General features: G+C 40.6%; 1 protein-coding gene across 2 annotated transcripts in view; it reads right to left on the reverse strand.

Moving 5' to 3' along the window:
• The window catches only part of LOC116064901 (roundabout homolog 1-like), a 93499-nt gene that overhangs the window by 59327 nt on the left and 18111 nt on the right, over positions 1–16061 (reverse strand). The window lies entirely within an intron of this gene.

The raw sequence follows: 16061 nt of genomic DNA on the forward strand, positions 1-16061 counted from the left end.
ACATTTAGTTATGCTTTGTGTTCACCATTTGGAGCCAATATTACCACAGCCTCTGAAATCATTAAACCAGCCATAGAAATATGAATCAATACCTCCAACTATGCTCTCACTTACAACCACAACATCACCTCTAATCCCTGATACACTGTTGAGATGTCAATCATTCTGGTCTTCTCAAAGAAACTGTGTAACAATGAGTCCCTGTGAGGCAGAGGACAAAGCAAACCTCCCTAATGAGATCCAGGTACACAACTCCAGTGCCTCTGCACATCTTACATTCCTTCCATCTCTGCCCAATGCCGCAACACAGTCAAGCCAGCCCACCTCCATCCCTGGCCACACACACACACACACTCTCTCTCTCTCTCTCTCTCTCTCTCTCTCTCTCTCTCTCTCTCTCTCTCTCTCTCTCTCTCACACACACACACACACACACACACACACACACACACACACACACACACACACACACACACACACACACACACACACACACACACACACACTCACTCACACACACACTCATTCCCTCTCCCCTTTCCCTCCATGCTGGAGAATCTGCTGTGGTTTCTTCACCTACAAGAGTCATTACTTTTTGCAGAATCTAGGTAAAATTTAAAATCGCCTTTAATCCTACAATACAATGCACAACCAACTGTGCTAAAAAACTGCTAACAACTAGGCCTGTAAGTAATAAATAAATCAATATTTTTTAAATTTAAATGAATGAGACAATTATATTGCTGTTTACAATTATTTCTGAGACAATTAATTGTACAGCAAAATTTTGAATTGTTACAGGTCTACTAGCAACCCAAAACATAGAGAGAGAGAGAGGGAGAGAGAGAGAGAGAGAGAGAGAGAGGGAGAGAGAGAGAGAGAGAGAGAGAGAGAGAGAGAGAGAGAGAGAGAGAGAGAGAGAGAGAGAGAGAGAGAGAGAGAGAGAGAGAGAGAGGAGAGAGAGAGAGAGAGAGAGAGAGAGAGAGAGAGAGAGAGAGAGAAGGATATGATGATTCATGTCAGTGGGGGAACACTTTTCTGTTTTTTTAATGCTGCTGCAAACACTTGCTTACACAACCTTCAGCAGGTCACGCTTTTATGTGCCAATGGCAGATAATCACCACCGTGTAAGAGAGTGATGAGCTCCTGATCTCCCGCTGCAACCAATAAATCCCAAGCAGACAAGTGTTTACCCAGATATATAACACCTCACACATTGTGAAATGGGTGAGAATGGAATGATCCACTGGGTAGTGTGGTGGATGTTTTGTGTGTTTGAACATACAGTATGTACTGTCTGTTTCCCAAATCATATTAAGGAAATTGTGATAGTATTTAAGAGGCCCTCACTTACACAAAAAGTCAAGAAAAATAGGCATTTGATTAGTGTGCAAACTTATCATTACGTACTGTAATGTATGCTGAATTGTGCATGTTTTTGCATCCAAAAGCTCCATATTACTTGTATAGTAGCAGTCTGACTAAAAGCCCTCTCACTGCCTGACTATTAGATTCAGGTTATTTTTTCTTTCCTTCCATTTGCTTCCTTTGTCTGCTTTTCCTTTAATGCTGTCAAGTGGTCAACCTAGCTGAAAGGCTCCATGCTAATTAATGCAAAAACTGCCAAAAAGTTGAATTGTACGAAAGGCGGGTAATTACCCACCTAAAAATGCTCCTCAGTAACAACATGGCACTTTTTGTGCGCTCCAGTGAGACCTTTCTTTGCACTGGCACATTGCAAATGTAACTTGAAGGTCTGTCATGATAAGACATGATGGGTAGTGACCAAATGTGGTGAACCAATTCTTCACCAGCACAACCTGGGAAGGTAACAGCACAAAGCCAGGTTCTCACCTGCAAGATTAAGACCTGTTGCCTGAATGAAGGGATTATGAAAATGACCGAGGAAAAAAAGCCTAAACTGGACAGCAACAAGGGGCGTAAACATTGCATTTAAGTAGAATTTTACAAATGGTCCAGACATTTAAACCTATAACAGAACAATATAAACAAGGTTGCCAATGTGGCTTTCAATCACACATGCTGCCTACGTTTTTTAATTGTGTTGGGCTGTTGCCTAAGGGTCCATGTAGCTCCCTAAGCTCCCTGGCATTACAGAAAGGTAATATCAGCCCGCTACAAGTGGACCCCCAAAAGACCAGGCTTTATCTGCAAAGGGCCAGCAGCCAGCATACAATCAGTATGCAAAACATGCACACATATGCACAATGGAGTACATACATACACACCAAAGGTCATTTGTAGCACCTGTGCCACTACAAATGTGTTTTTTTTTTTCTGTCTATCCTGAGTCAATTGTGTTGTCTTTTGAAGACCTAGAGAGAGAAGGGGAATGCAGAGCAACACAAATAAAAGAGAAAGGAGCATGTCTGTGTAGTTTTGTCTCAGCCAGTGAGAAAAGAGGTGGGTAGATAGTCTGTTTTCCCCACAACTGTGCGTCTCTCTAGAGAATCAACTAAAATGTACAGAAATAAACTGCAAAGAAGCTTTGGTATGTTGGAATAACAAGCTAGGTATTTTGTATTTTATTCAAATAAGTTCTGGTGAAAATGTGAGTTAGAAAAGAAGGCATGAGGGGATAAATTATAGGCGGAAAATGAGGAGGAAGAGAGGAGGTGATAAAGGGGGAAGGTAGGGGATAACAAAAACAACAAATTGTCCACTCTAAGATTCTAATAACACATGTGACAAATATGAGCGTAATTTACTACAACGTTGGTGGTCTTGGATGGACCTACCCCAGTGTCATTTATAATACAATGCTATATGTATTTAGAGTGCATGAAAGGAAGCTACTATGACTGTTTGGAACCAAACCAAAGAAATATACAGAGAAAATATCAAATATCACAATCAAATTAGCTTGCTGCACTGAGAACACACTAGCTGTCAGCTCAGTATGAAAAATGATCCTTTCCAAAGGTATAGCACTTCAGACAGGCTGACAGACACATGGACACACACTGATACACGGTGTTGTGCATGGACGTGGTAAAAAGAGCATGTTCACTGAAAGTGCACTGTGTTTTGCGGCACCCGAAGACTGTTTCCATGTTGATATCTGTTTCCCTCTACCTAAATCTTAACCAAACCCTAACCACGGATGGGGGCGTACGGCATTTTAACAGGAGGGAAACACTATTCGACCGGGCAACAGACTTTGACACAACACCAAAAACAAGGCCGAACCAAGCATCAGCCACATTGGCAACAAATCTGAAACAACACATCGAGTTGAAGCGTCCGACCACTCTCGGAAAAGATTATCTATAAAAATAGAAAATGGAAGAAATTAACGTGAACTGTGAACTTAGTTAACAATTCTAATTTATAAACTATGAACTTAACAAGTTCATTTTAATCTGTGTGAACTGAGCTAGCTCTTGTCAAGTGTAAACTTGCACAACACTGCTGATACACGTTTCTGAAGCAATCTTGGAGAGTGAGAGTGGAGACTGGTGGAGAGTGGTTTTCAAATCAGATTTACCCTCCAAATTCACTTATATGAAAAATGTGCATAATCGTCTCTTTGTGGTTTTCCCAAATAAGCAAGTAGTAGATAAGCAGTAGGTGACATGTATTCATGTAGAATGCGGTGGACTGTACCCCTTGGGTGCTGCTGACAGCTTCGTGACACAATCAGCTTGTTCAGTGACTCTGACACCAAGCCTACCAGAGCCACAGTGGTGGAAATGGTAAATCTCCACCTGAGGTACTGTGGGATTACCTGTGCTCAAGTGCCGCTCTGGAGGAGTAGCAGTCAGGCACAGCTAGTAACAGCAGGCAGATTTTGTTGGAGGCTTAAGAGTGTGCAGTAAATGGAACCACTATGTCTTGTTAAGGAAATCCTTTGTTTTCAGTCTGTAAAAGTCGTTTCGTTTTCTTTTTTTGTGACCCGTGGGCTGGATCAGCCCACACTTTTAATGGCGAGACAGAGATTTCCAGACGCTTTGAGTTCAAAGCCATACTCTTGCAAGTCAAATGACAGCACATGTTTGAACAGACAGCTATCCAAGACCAGATGAACAAGGCAGATATCAAGAGAACACAACTAAGATTTGGAGGCTTACAGAGCATTTGAGAGACAGACATGACAAGAGAGAAACAGAGTTACACAGAGAAACAAGAGACCACCACAGCACCAAAGAGAACTGCAGTGAAAATCCAAACTGAACTAAGTAAACCACTGAAGTTGTTTCATGTTTAGTTCGTAGTCAGAAATGAATAATGTCATTTTGAAATAGGCCGGCCAGCAAGTGTTAGACAGATGTTGGCACTTCTCCACTTTTGGCCTGACATACAGTGCCAGTACACAATTACACAAAAATAGTCAATTAAGAATGACTTTATATTGCAGAATGAATCCTGTGTCTGAATAAGAACTGAATGCTGTCAGCATTTCCATCCTAAATACACTTCACAGACCCAGACTAGACAGCCGTCTTACTCTGTGACACTTAACTTGCAGCAGCAAAGTATTAATATGCAACCCAGTCTCACGGCAGTTCGTGAAATGGTCACGTTATTTAATCTATTGATTTGTGTACACGGGCACGTTTTTCTCGTTTCTTTCGTGGAGGCCAGCACGAAAATGTAAACTAATGTATTTCAATGAGAAGCATATTTCGTGATCACAGCACGACTACGGTAGCGAGTAGTATGAAATGCCGAAAATCCGCATAAGGAGGTTACGGTTGAGGTGGTGGATGGGTCAAACAACACAGGACTTTCACCCCAGAGACCGGGGATCGTGGCCCGCGTGTGGCGTTTTGTTTCCCCGTTGTTGTGTTCCTAATCACAACCGTCACGTTATCGTCGCGGGTCCCCCACGGCCTTATCCCGGCATGTTAGACGTCCTTTCCCCATTCATCTTTTCCTAAACCCAACCGCTGCCATCCCGTTATTGTTGCGCGTCCCCCGCGGCCGTCTCCCAGTGTGTGACGCGTCCTTTCCCCGTTGTTCTTTTCCTAAACCCAACCTCCATATAGATGGTTTCCATTTTGTGCTGGCCACCACGAAAAAAAACGAGAAAAACGTGTTCTTGTACACGAATCAATAGATTACAAATAACGTGACAATTTCACGAACTGCCGTGAGACCGTGTTGCAATATGACAAGAGGGTGATGTTATGCTAGTGTGTGCTGTGCATCACTGCACCACCTTTGGTATTTTAAGCACATTTGATTATACAGAAATGTCAGAAAAAGCATCCAACAAATCCTCTCTTCTAAGGCCAAGTTCTGACTAATGTGGACTCAGCACTACATCAAAGGGGCTATATAAGGGAGACCAGGGACCTGTTGTATAACACTGTGCATACTCTATAATAAAAGGTTACATGCACACAAAAGCTCAAAAGACGAAAAGAAATACTTATTTTGAAAACATCTACATGCTAACCTTCAACTAACTTTCCTCATATTGAAGCATAATTAACGAGAAAAATGAACCTCATATCTGCCCCGGCTAACTTTAACAGAAGAAGCATAGCATTTGTTCAGGCAGAGCACTGACGGTGTGCTTGTATTGACTGATTGGGATCAGCTGTTTGCAATATGCTTCACTAGATAGGCTCATTCACAGCTCATATTCATGCAGGTGTAGAGCACAGACATTATAACCTTACACTTAATTACTGGTACTTCGATGATTACGCTCAAGCCAATGCATGTTTGCTGCAGAAGCTCCCTCCACCACCCCAACCTCCCCCTTATGTGGTAATTTGTGTTGTTGACTTAACTAAGATTTAATATTCATGCATGTGCTTATTAAGAGGGATTAGCTGTCTCAGCAGATTCCTCGTCGCTGCTCGGATAAATGATCAGTATAAATGTTGATTGTGCATATTCATACATTAAGCTTGCTATTCAATAGCTTGACAGGGAAACGGAATAATGCCAGTCCACAGATTAATAAAAACAAACAAACAAAGGCTTCTTGGGGGGGGGGGTCATAGTGACCCCCCCCCCCCATGACCATTAAGACGGTGGTTTTAATGATGGCGCTGACACACATATCGTTACTCAAAGGTTGAGTGAAAATCCTCATAACAGATTACCTTTTATATTCCTATTTCCCAAGGAAATGTTCGACAATTTGGGAAATACACATATTTGCTTTCTTGTTGCACATAGTCTATATCGACGACCGTTCATTTACGGGATAGTTCCGCCGGATGTCCCTCACTTTCCTCTTTCTTTGAGTTAACGTTAAACTCCAGTCGTTTCGAGCAACATTAACCGAAACCTCTGAGCAACATTAGACAATGAAAAAGGCAAGTTTTAAGGAAAATTTGGATTGTGCAACAAGGCAGGCCTGCTTGGTTCGTTAGGGGAATGATTGTAAAGATTTACAAAGAATATGTTTACGGCATTTACTCTAACTGGGACTTTTGGGACCTATTGGCAGGGATTTGCTATGGACAAATACATACGGCGATACACTGGTAAGTACAAAATATGTTAAACCATGTATCCAGCTAATTTATATAGCTCACATTACTGTATTTTGGGAACATAATATAGAATATTTCTAATATCCAGGAGTGTATGCTCCTGTTGCCAGACCCTCCTCCGCAGCTCTGTGTGAGATGTGTGACTATGTTGCACATAACCCTCATAAATCTATAACTTTTTACACTTTACACTGAGCTTAAGAGATACTGGTGAAAGATTTGTTTTACCTTTGGACAGCACCAGGCTAACTAAGCTCCCTGTCGGCTAGCTTTAGCTTCACACATTGGCGATTTTAGACCCTAAATTTCATCTCAGCCCTCCTAAAAAAAAATGTAAATCTATTTTAGTGCTTCAAGTTACAGTTTGCGAACTTGTCTGTTAGTGACAGAGGACAAACAATTACAGGTTCAAAGGGCTTGAAACAGGTTTAATATACTGTGTCGCTGTCGCTAATGCTATGCACCTGTAACCCAGACCAGAAACGTAGTTTTGGCCAATCAGAGGTGGTTGTGCCTGACTCCCGCCTTTGGCTCTGAGTCTCTATCTAATCTGTCAGAGGGAGAGCAGGAGTGCGGTTGTGAAGTTTAATGTTGGTAGTCCCCAAAGAAGTTGGCCATTTCCTGGCGCAGATTAGAACCCAAACTGAAAAGTAAGCAACCAAAATTTCTGACTGTTAGAACATTGTGTAAAATTGGTTGTTATTACTGTGTTATTATTGTGTCAGGTTTAGTTCCATCATATTGTTAACAGTGTCAAAAAACGTTAGCTGACGTTGTTGTTCAGTAGCTAGCTCAGAGATTATCGGCTAATGAAATTACTGATTTAGCGGGGGAGTTAACACTTTTGCAAGGCACTGTATCCGTGTCACATTCTCATTAGAGGCTGAGCCCCCCTAAAGGTCTGATCCTAGAATCGCTCCTGGCTTCATAAAAATGGTAAAGAAAGAGTGATATTGATCTTCTTAATTAACTCTTGAAATGAAAGTGACCTTTTACCATTTTTGGAAAGAAAAGAAATCCAAACTTGATGGAAAACTAACCATTTGTGTTGCTCATCCCTTGGAGACACATATTCCAAACATACACACTCATTCATTTGAAAAGTAAAACACAGGCAACCAATAAATGCCAGACATTCTTTCTCAGACTGTATAAACTACAATTAAGTGGAACAGTTGAACACTGTCATTCACTCAAGTAGGGGAGAGCGGGGTATGTTGTCACACTTTTCACACTGTCTAACATTTACTGAGCACCATACATCAAAATGGTATAAATCTCATACCAAATGAAAGAAGGAAGTCTTGGGCACATATGTTGTATTCATAACATCTTCATATCTTATCTCATTACGGAGTTGTAGACTGTTGAATAGCGAGTGTGCACTTGTGACAATTTGCCCCATTGGCGGGTAAGTTGTCACACTAGGGTGGGTAAGTTGTCACACTAAATTATCTAAAAATAAGAACACAACTACTTAATTGTGATATTGATTTTAATTTTTAGACTCAAACCAGAACTGGAAATATAAACATTTGTGCCTGGAGAATCTGGAAAAACAATTATTTCAATCCAAACAATGCACATTTCAATCAAAGCACATTAAGTGGCAAGACCACTTTACTTTGAACTTCAAACTCAAACGTTCTATGGCTTGCACATAGATCCTGATAACTGAATGGAATGCTGCAGATAACTTGCTTAACTTAACATGTTTCACCTCTGAACAGAACAGATGCCCTGTATCTGACTAATCAGACTCATCTCCAGAGTCACAATTCTGACACACATAAATTGACTGGCCTGAGGTGCAAGCATCATGGGCCCAATTGTTGCATTTTACACATTTTACCCAGGTCTCCTTTGGACGACTGTTTGAAGATGGCTCTACACAGACGAGGCAGAAGCACTCTTCATCATCTGATGATGACTCTTGCGTGATTTTTCTTCTTTTAGCTGCCTTGTTTTTCGTAGGTCCAGATTTCTGCTTCCCTTTCTTTTGAAACAGCTTTTTGCTAGATTGAGGCTTATTCTTTTCTATTTCTAGTTGCTGCTTCACTGGCGTGTCAGTAAGTATTGCTGATTTGCGTCGTTTTCTTCCTTTGCTGGCTGGTTTTCGGGGGCCAGCTTTTGGATATGGCCGGATGTCCTCTGGAGTTGGTAGCCCACTGTCAGCAATAGCATTGCTGGGTAAGGGTGAGCTGGTGATAGCAGAAGCATAACTGGGCGTGCTAGGCAGTGCAGAGTTGGTGCTGGAGCCTTGCAAGGCAGGGTTGGTGCTGGGGCCTGGCAGGGCAGGATTGGTGCTGGGGCCTGGCATGGAAGGGTTGGTGCTGGAGCCTTGCAGCACAGGGTTCTGAATGGGGCGATCGGTGACGTAGGATGGTGCAAACTCGGTTTCCATAAATATATCTCTGTTGTAAGGTTGAACCCCAGCCACCCTAAAGCCAGCCTGAATGTTTAAGGGGGTTGCAGCCAGAGGATAGGCAATTGCCACAATCCCAGGAATGTCATAAATCGACATTGTCTTCCCAGGGTTGTTCCTCATCCAGGCATCACATGTGCTGTTGATGTGCCTCTTTAGTGGCCCGTAGACAGACCTATCTAATGGTTGGAGCCGATGTGAGCAGTGGGGTGGGAATGACAGCATGATTATGCCATTTTCTTTGGCATAATTGAGTCCATCAATGGAAAGATGAGACTCGTGGTTGTCCAAAAGGAGTAAACAGGGCTTCTCCTTTGAGCACTTTGTTTGTTCACTGAAATGTTTCAGGAAGTCAACAAAGTGTGTGTCTTTCATCCATCCGGAGGAATTTGCCCCTCCTTTGCTGCCGGGTGGCCCATTGATCAGGAAATGATCGCGGAAGTTGACACGGGGGAAAATAAAGTATGGAGGTATACTATTCCCTGTGGCTGAGACGGCACAGGCCAGTGTGACAAGGGTTCCCCTTTCAGCTGAAGTCAGTGACCCTATTTGTTTGAATCCACGTCTGGCCACCACTTTGTCTGGTTTATGTACAGTGGTGACCCCAGTTTCATCAACATTCCAAATGTCTCCTGGTCCAAACTCATATTTGCGTAACACAATCTCTAAGTTGTCAAAGAAAGCATTAACATTCTCTCTGTTGAAGCTACTTGCCCTGGCAAGGCTAGTTGCCTCTGGCTTTCTCAGTGACAGCGTTGTATGCCGCTTTAAGAAGCCTGTAAACCAGTCTTTGCTGGCCTTTTCTTTTTCTGCCCACAAAGGCGCAAAATTCAGCTGGTGTGCCACAGCAAACTGGTAGGCAAGCTTTCTGACCTCACTTGGTGACAGACCAAAATAAATGTCAGCTGACCTAGTAATATATGCAACAAGCTGCTTTTCCAAATCAGGTGAAAAAATCTTCCGTGGCGTTGTATAACCAACCATTGTTGTTGGTATGGCTGTCTGACTTTCAATTTCTGCTCTGGTAATCTTTTGACAATACCGAGTCAGAGTACGGTAATTTATGTCAAAATCCTTTGCTGTACTTCTGATGGATTTGTTCTGCAACTTTACCTGCCTGACTGCCTTTAACATTATGTCAGGTGGTGTACTGCCATGCTCTGTCTTTCGTTGATAATTTCGAACCATCTTCCTTCCTTCCTGTCTTTCCTTCCTTAATTCCTGCCTTTCCTTCCTTCCTTCCTTCCTTCCTTCCTTCCTTCCTTTCTTCCTTCCTTCAAACACCTTATTGCAATTAGAAATAAATTACAATATCACAATTTATCATGTTTTTTGAGCATGTTCTATGTGTTTTTTTGTACAGGGGCAAGTTGTCACATGTGACGACTTGCCCCAAAGTCATTGAGACAACTTGCCCCATACTGACATGTGTGCTAATGTTGACTAAATCTCAAGTTTAGCTCAACATATCACTTTAGCTAAAGTATCAAAAGACACGTTACTGTCTCCTCTATTTTGTGCAAATTATTCATTTTAAACATTCATACCTAACAAAGTTGTATTGCATAAAGTGTAAAGTGCAATTTTTTTACTTTTTAAGCAGAAAAATAAGAAAATTGTGCTAACCTCAGATTAGAGTGATCTTGACCACATGTGAACAGGAAGTTGACTATAGAAGAAGAAGTCACATAAAGTGGCTATTTGATTTTTGAGATAGAGCCTCTAGTGTTGGAGTTATGAACAGTGTGACAACTTACCCATGTGACAACTTACCCCGCTCTCCCCTATGCGGGGGAAGGAATGTGAGTGTGTTTCTATGTCTGTGTGTGGCCAGGACAAGGTGTGTGCAACCACACTCTCTCTTACATTGTGCTGACGCATTTGATCTTCTTAAATTGCATTTTGTACATGTGATTTTAATCACATGGACGTTATGAAAAACTTTAATTACAGCACTGCGAGTTTCGTTTTTCTGGCAGCCTTCTAACAACACAATGAAGCAGTCTGCAGAAAGGAGAGTCAAGGTCATGGACATGATAACACCTCCACAACTGCAGCACCCAGATGTTCAGGGCAAGATACCGTGTGGGGAGGAATAGGCTTGCAAGCTTAACACACGAGCAGCTTAAGAATTCATATTACAAGATGCAGAGGTAGATAGGAAATAATTAGAAAAACAACTGATTGCTTTCAATAGCAATGAATCTGTCAATATTTTTTGTGATTAATCATTTAGTCCTAAAAATCTCAGGAAATAGTCAAAAATAGCCATTACAATTTTCCAAAGTCCAAGTTTATGTCAAATATTTTCTTTTTTAATTACATGAAACAGAGAAAAGTAGCAAATCCACATATTTTGACAAAATGGAAACAGTGAACGTTTTGCATTTTCCCCCTAAACAAAAAAAGACTCAAATGATAAATTGTTGACAATTATTTATCTCTTGATCGAATAACTGATTAACCGTTTACATTAAATTACTTTTGAAGCTCCTTCATTGAGAATTGTGTGCAAATATTTACTTGTGTATTAATTTCATGAAGACAGGTTCTAATTTTGTTTGTTTTGTTTTTTCACTCTGCAATAATACAATATTGTGAAAAGAAAATATGGTTTGGGTTGTCAGCTGTTAAATGCTCAGTGGGAAGGTAACAAGCAATGAAGTCCCCAGGGCAGACACAAAGCAGAACATTGCTGGTACATGATAAACATCTGAGCTGGACACTTTAACTGGAGAACAAATCCATCAGGCTGTCAATGACACAAGCTGTGGTCTTGGCTTGTTTTTTTTCAAACCAAAAACAAACTGCATATTCAATCTCATATTCCTGCAGCATCCAATAACATGTGTTGCTTCAGTTCATTGAAATGTTTTCATTTGCTCACACATGACATTAAACTGATTTGGTTGGTCAAGTGCGCATGACATATCCTTAGCTTTGCTAATACCATTTTCTGGTAATCCCTAATTGTGTGATAACTGTCCGCATTCTCTTCACATTTTGCTTTTTCTATACGGTATATTGCTTTGACATAGGCTCAGTTAAGATGAGTTTAGCTCCTGTATTGCTGATGAGAAACACCTTAGAAGCACAAGTGCCTGGAAAGGCCAGCAGCAGCCCATCTGAGAGGCTTATCCTCACTCCATTAAATGTTCAGTGGAAAGTAAAGCGGCGGTATAGGCCATTGATTATCACTCAGGCAGAGCTTGAAAGTCAAACTTCCCATGAAAAGAGAGACACTGAAGTGGCAAAGATGAAGTAGGTTATTATTTAAGAAAAAAAAATCCTCTTTGGGTTAATCTTGCATTTACTGATTTAATACGGATGCCTTATCTTCTCATCGGTTAAAAGTTGCAATGTAGTCTACAGTATTCAGTATACTCCGTTAAATAGACTGCATAATGTGTGTTTGACCATCTGTACTTTATCATGTTTCCTTCATGTCCTTTGAGGCTTGTAACTTATCAAACTGCCATTTAAAAAGCATGTTTGCTACACTAACTGAGTTAATACATTAATATTACATTAGCTTCATGCTGCGTCATTGCATGTCACAAGTGCATGTATGCATGACCTACATTTATTTTCGGTCTTAATTGCGCCCCTGGTAGTGGCAGCCCAGATGTGAACTGACTGGCACACTGTGAAGGGAGAGAGACTTTTCCCTGAGCACCAAACCCATCTGAAAAAACTGAAGCCCTCTCACAGGACTTCTTCTACTCTGGAGTCCCACTTCATGAATGTGCATGCAGACACAGACATATACATGCACTCTATTAGACAATATCAAAATACCAACAAACACACAGACATTTTAACACAGAAACAAGTTCAGATTTGCCTCTAAACCGCTCTTCTGACTCTCAATTACTCATTACAATTTAATGAAGTGGCAGAATGAGTGCCCAGACCCCTGGATGTCTTTAGATTGCATTGATACTAAAACAATCATAGCATTAGCTTAATAGTCCACGAAGACATTAATACGAGGGTGCACTCAGCCACAGGAGATTATAGGTTAGTGCTGTGTACATGGCAGCCATTACATTTTGCTGGCATTGTTAATAACCTGTGTAGTAAAAGAGTTAGATGGATCGCACTTAGCTCTGCCATAAGACCCACTGTGTCTGAGTAGACGAATACCCGCTCCATGGTATTAATACCCATCTAGTTGATTTACATTTGTAAATTGATTTACATTTACACTTGGTAACATCTGCGCAAAAAAAGAATTCAGAATAAAGATCTTTTACAAATGCATATACAAATGTCTCTCTGTCCACATCAGAGGTAGTCTGACTGACTTAGTCTTCTTTTGGTGTCTGTGTTTCCTTGCAATCAGACTCTGTGACATAATGGAGTGGAATGGAAATTTCTAAGTGACACCAAACTTTTGACCGGGGTCACTTATAAATTTTCATTCCACTCCATTCCAGACAGAATACCAGCTGAGATCAGTTGCATTGTTTTTTTAATCAGGGCAGCAGTTTTCAGATTACATCATGTGTTTACATAATTGCAAAAGGGTTCTCGACCGTTGTAGACAGAAGTGGCTGTAGAAATGTTTGAAATCCATGCTTTTTGGTCTAAACGTCATACCCAAATTAAAAGTGGTACAGCTCCCATATACTTTGACACTCTGGGGTGTGCCTGATATCATTGGAAAGGTGATTGATGTGGGTGTGTTTGTGTATTTGAGAAGTGTTGTATTTTGTAGTTTTTTGTCTTTTTGCTTTGCACTTTTCAAATGGAAATAAAAAAACGCACAGACATATCTGTAGAAATAAAATCATATAAAATCCATTTTTGAGTCTTTTGGCTTCTGGATTTTTTCTGTAGTAAGCTGAGATATGTGGCTAATGCCCTGTGTTGTCTGTCATCTGTCAGATGTGTTTACAGCAGTGTATTCTAATCATTTTACAGATGTATGACTTGGACGGAAATAAAAAACCTCCATTCTAGCCTCTGTAACTCTGTGTCAGTAAGGCCTAGAATCACCCTGACAGTTGTAACAAAAACTTGAGAGTGTCACCTTTCCAATGATATCAGGCACACCCCAGAGTGTCAAAGTATATGGGAGCTGTACCACTTTTAATTTGGGTATGATGTTTAGACCAAAAAGCATGGAATTTCAAGCGTTTCTTCAGCCACTTCTTTCTACAACGGTCGAGAACCCTTTTGCAGTTATGTAAACACATAATGTAATCTGAAAACTGCTGCCCTGATTAAAAAAACAATGCAACTGATCTCAGCTGGTATTCTGTCTGGAATGGAGTGGAATGGACATTTCTAAGTGACCGGTAGTGTGTGTGTGTATATATATATATATATATATATATATACACAAAGAATCAAATGTGTTTTTGTTGTTTCTCAAAAAGGTTTCAAATCTTAAAGCATTTCAGATGGGCAGCAGTCAAGCCAAGGAGCCAAATACAAACTTATCAAAACACAGCTGCTGCAGCTGGTGGTGGTGCCACATTGCTGCCTTGGTGGACATACAGTCTTCATTTTAAATATTAGACCTTGCACTTAGACAAAATCTACCTCTTTCACGTCAGCCATTCCAAAGATGAATGTCTTAAATTGATGATGGGAATATAAATCACTAAATGAATACATAAAGCCAGGATTTTTGTTTATAAACGCAGTGTATGACATTATATAGGATGTGTATACTTTTTCAGACACTAGTCTATCAACAGTACCTGCAGGGAGCAGCAATACTACAAGTGTCAATAAAGCACCGCAGTGGGAGCAGCCAAGAAGTCAAAGTTCAGCATGGAAGAAAATCGGCTGTAAGAAATCCATAATATACTGACCTCTTTTTTTTCCACAGCAAACCTGCTTGTGTCAATCACTTCCACTGGGCAGATATCATTTTAAGTGTGTCTTGACAAATTGCTTTTCACTTCGTTTTTGCTATGAAGGATTGACGTGTTTATGAATAGACTTCAGTCCTTTTTTCTATAAAAAGTTAAAAGCTTAACCTTTACTTTTTTTAAAAAAGGTGATTAAAACTGCTCATCTTGTAGTAATTCCAGAATTTATCTGTATGAACAGCTTTTTATTTGGCTCCATTCGTGGCGGTGCTCTTGATCTCATGTTGGCACGGGGCTCTGGGGTTGGTTGTTGACATGAGGAATACAGTTCAAGCCCAGCTTTCCAGCTTGGTTTGCTACATTGTGTGGATTGAGTTTGAGGGTACAAGGCGTTTCTGAGGGAAAGCGTTACTTTGGGTGTTTTAATAAATTGCTTTAAGAGTGCAAAAGTTAACTTACAATCTGAAAATCTTGGCAAAAGTTATAATGATCTGCTGGTTGAAGAGAGGTTCCACTCGACCGTTTAATGTAATTGCAATGATTTGTGAAAAAAGAACTGAACGCAACCATTTGTCATACCTCTCACTGCCAAACCAGCACTGTTTGGAATAAAGCAGCTTTACAAATCTGGCTACATTCCACACTTGATACCAATCTTGCATGTCACAATAAAGCCACAGTTTGAAGTGAGCAAAACAGTGCAGGTAATTTGGTTGATTGGAAGTAGTTCTTACTGCAGTGGAAAATCACAGGCTATGGGAACAAAATGTCTGTAAGATTCACGACTGTCTGGAGTTTCCTTTTATCTCCATGTTCATACATACATATTCTGAACATAACTTAATTACTGACTGTATTTCATAACATAGCCACAAACGACTGCAGATGTGGCATCGCTTCCCTCTTCAACACTTTGATACTAGCCCTGTCCACAATTTTTTTCCTTCTTTCTTCCTCATTAACCTGAGGCATTTTTTAAAAACATGATAAGATGTCATTTGCTATCTTTCCACTCTGCAACTCCTAGTAATATGCACTTGGAAAAGAAGGCCACCGGCTACATTGTAACCCAGCACGGAAATGGGAGAAATGGAATGTAAGAAAGTACAGCCCAGATCCAAGGCACATATTTTTTCTTTTTTAACCATAAAAGTGTCTTATTTACACAAACTCTAGAGCTGAATTAGCAGATGGAAAATGTGTCAGTTCTTGATGAAAAAAAAAGATATTTTTTTTCTTGTGAACTGGTCAGCGAGACATCAAAAGTAGCAAGTAAAAGTAATAAAAGCACTGTGATACGGTAGGTGAAATACAATCAAAAAAGCGTAGGATGAT

Source organism: Sander lucioperca, chromosome 13 (genome assembly GCF_008315115.2).
Source record: "Sander lucioperca isolate FBNREF2018 chromosome 13, SLUC_FBN_1.2, whole genome shotgun sequence".
Taxonomy (NCBI): Eukaryota; Metazoa; Chordata; class Actinopteri; order Perciformes; family Percidae; genus Sander; species Sander lucioperca.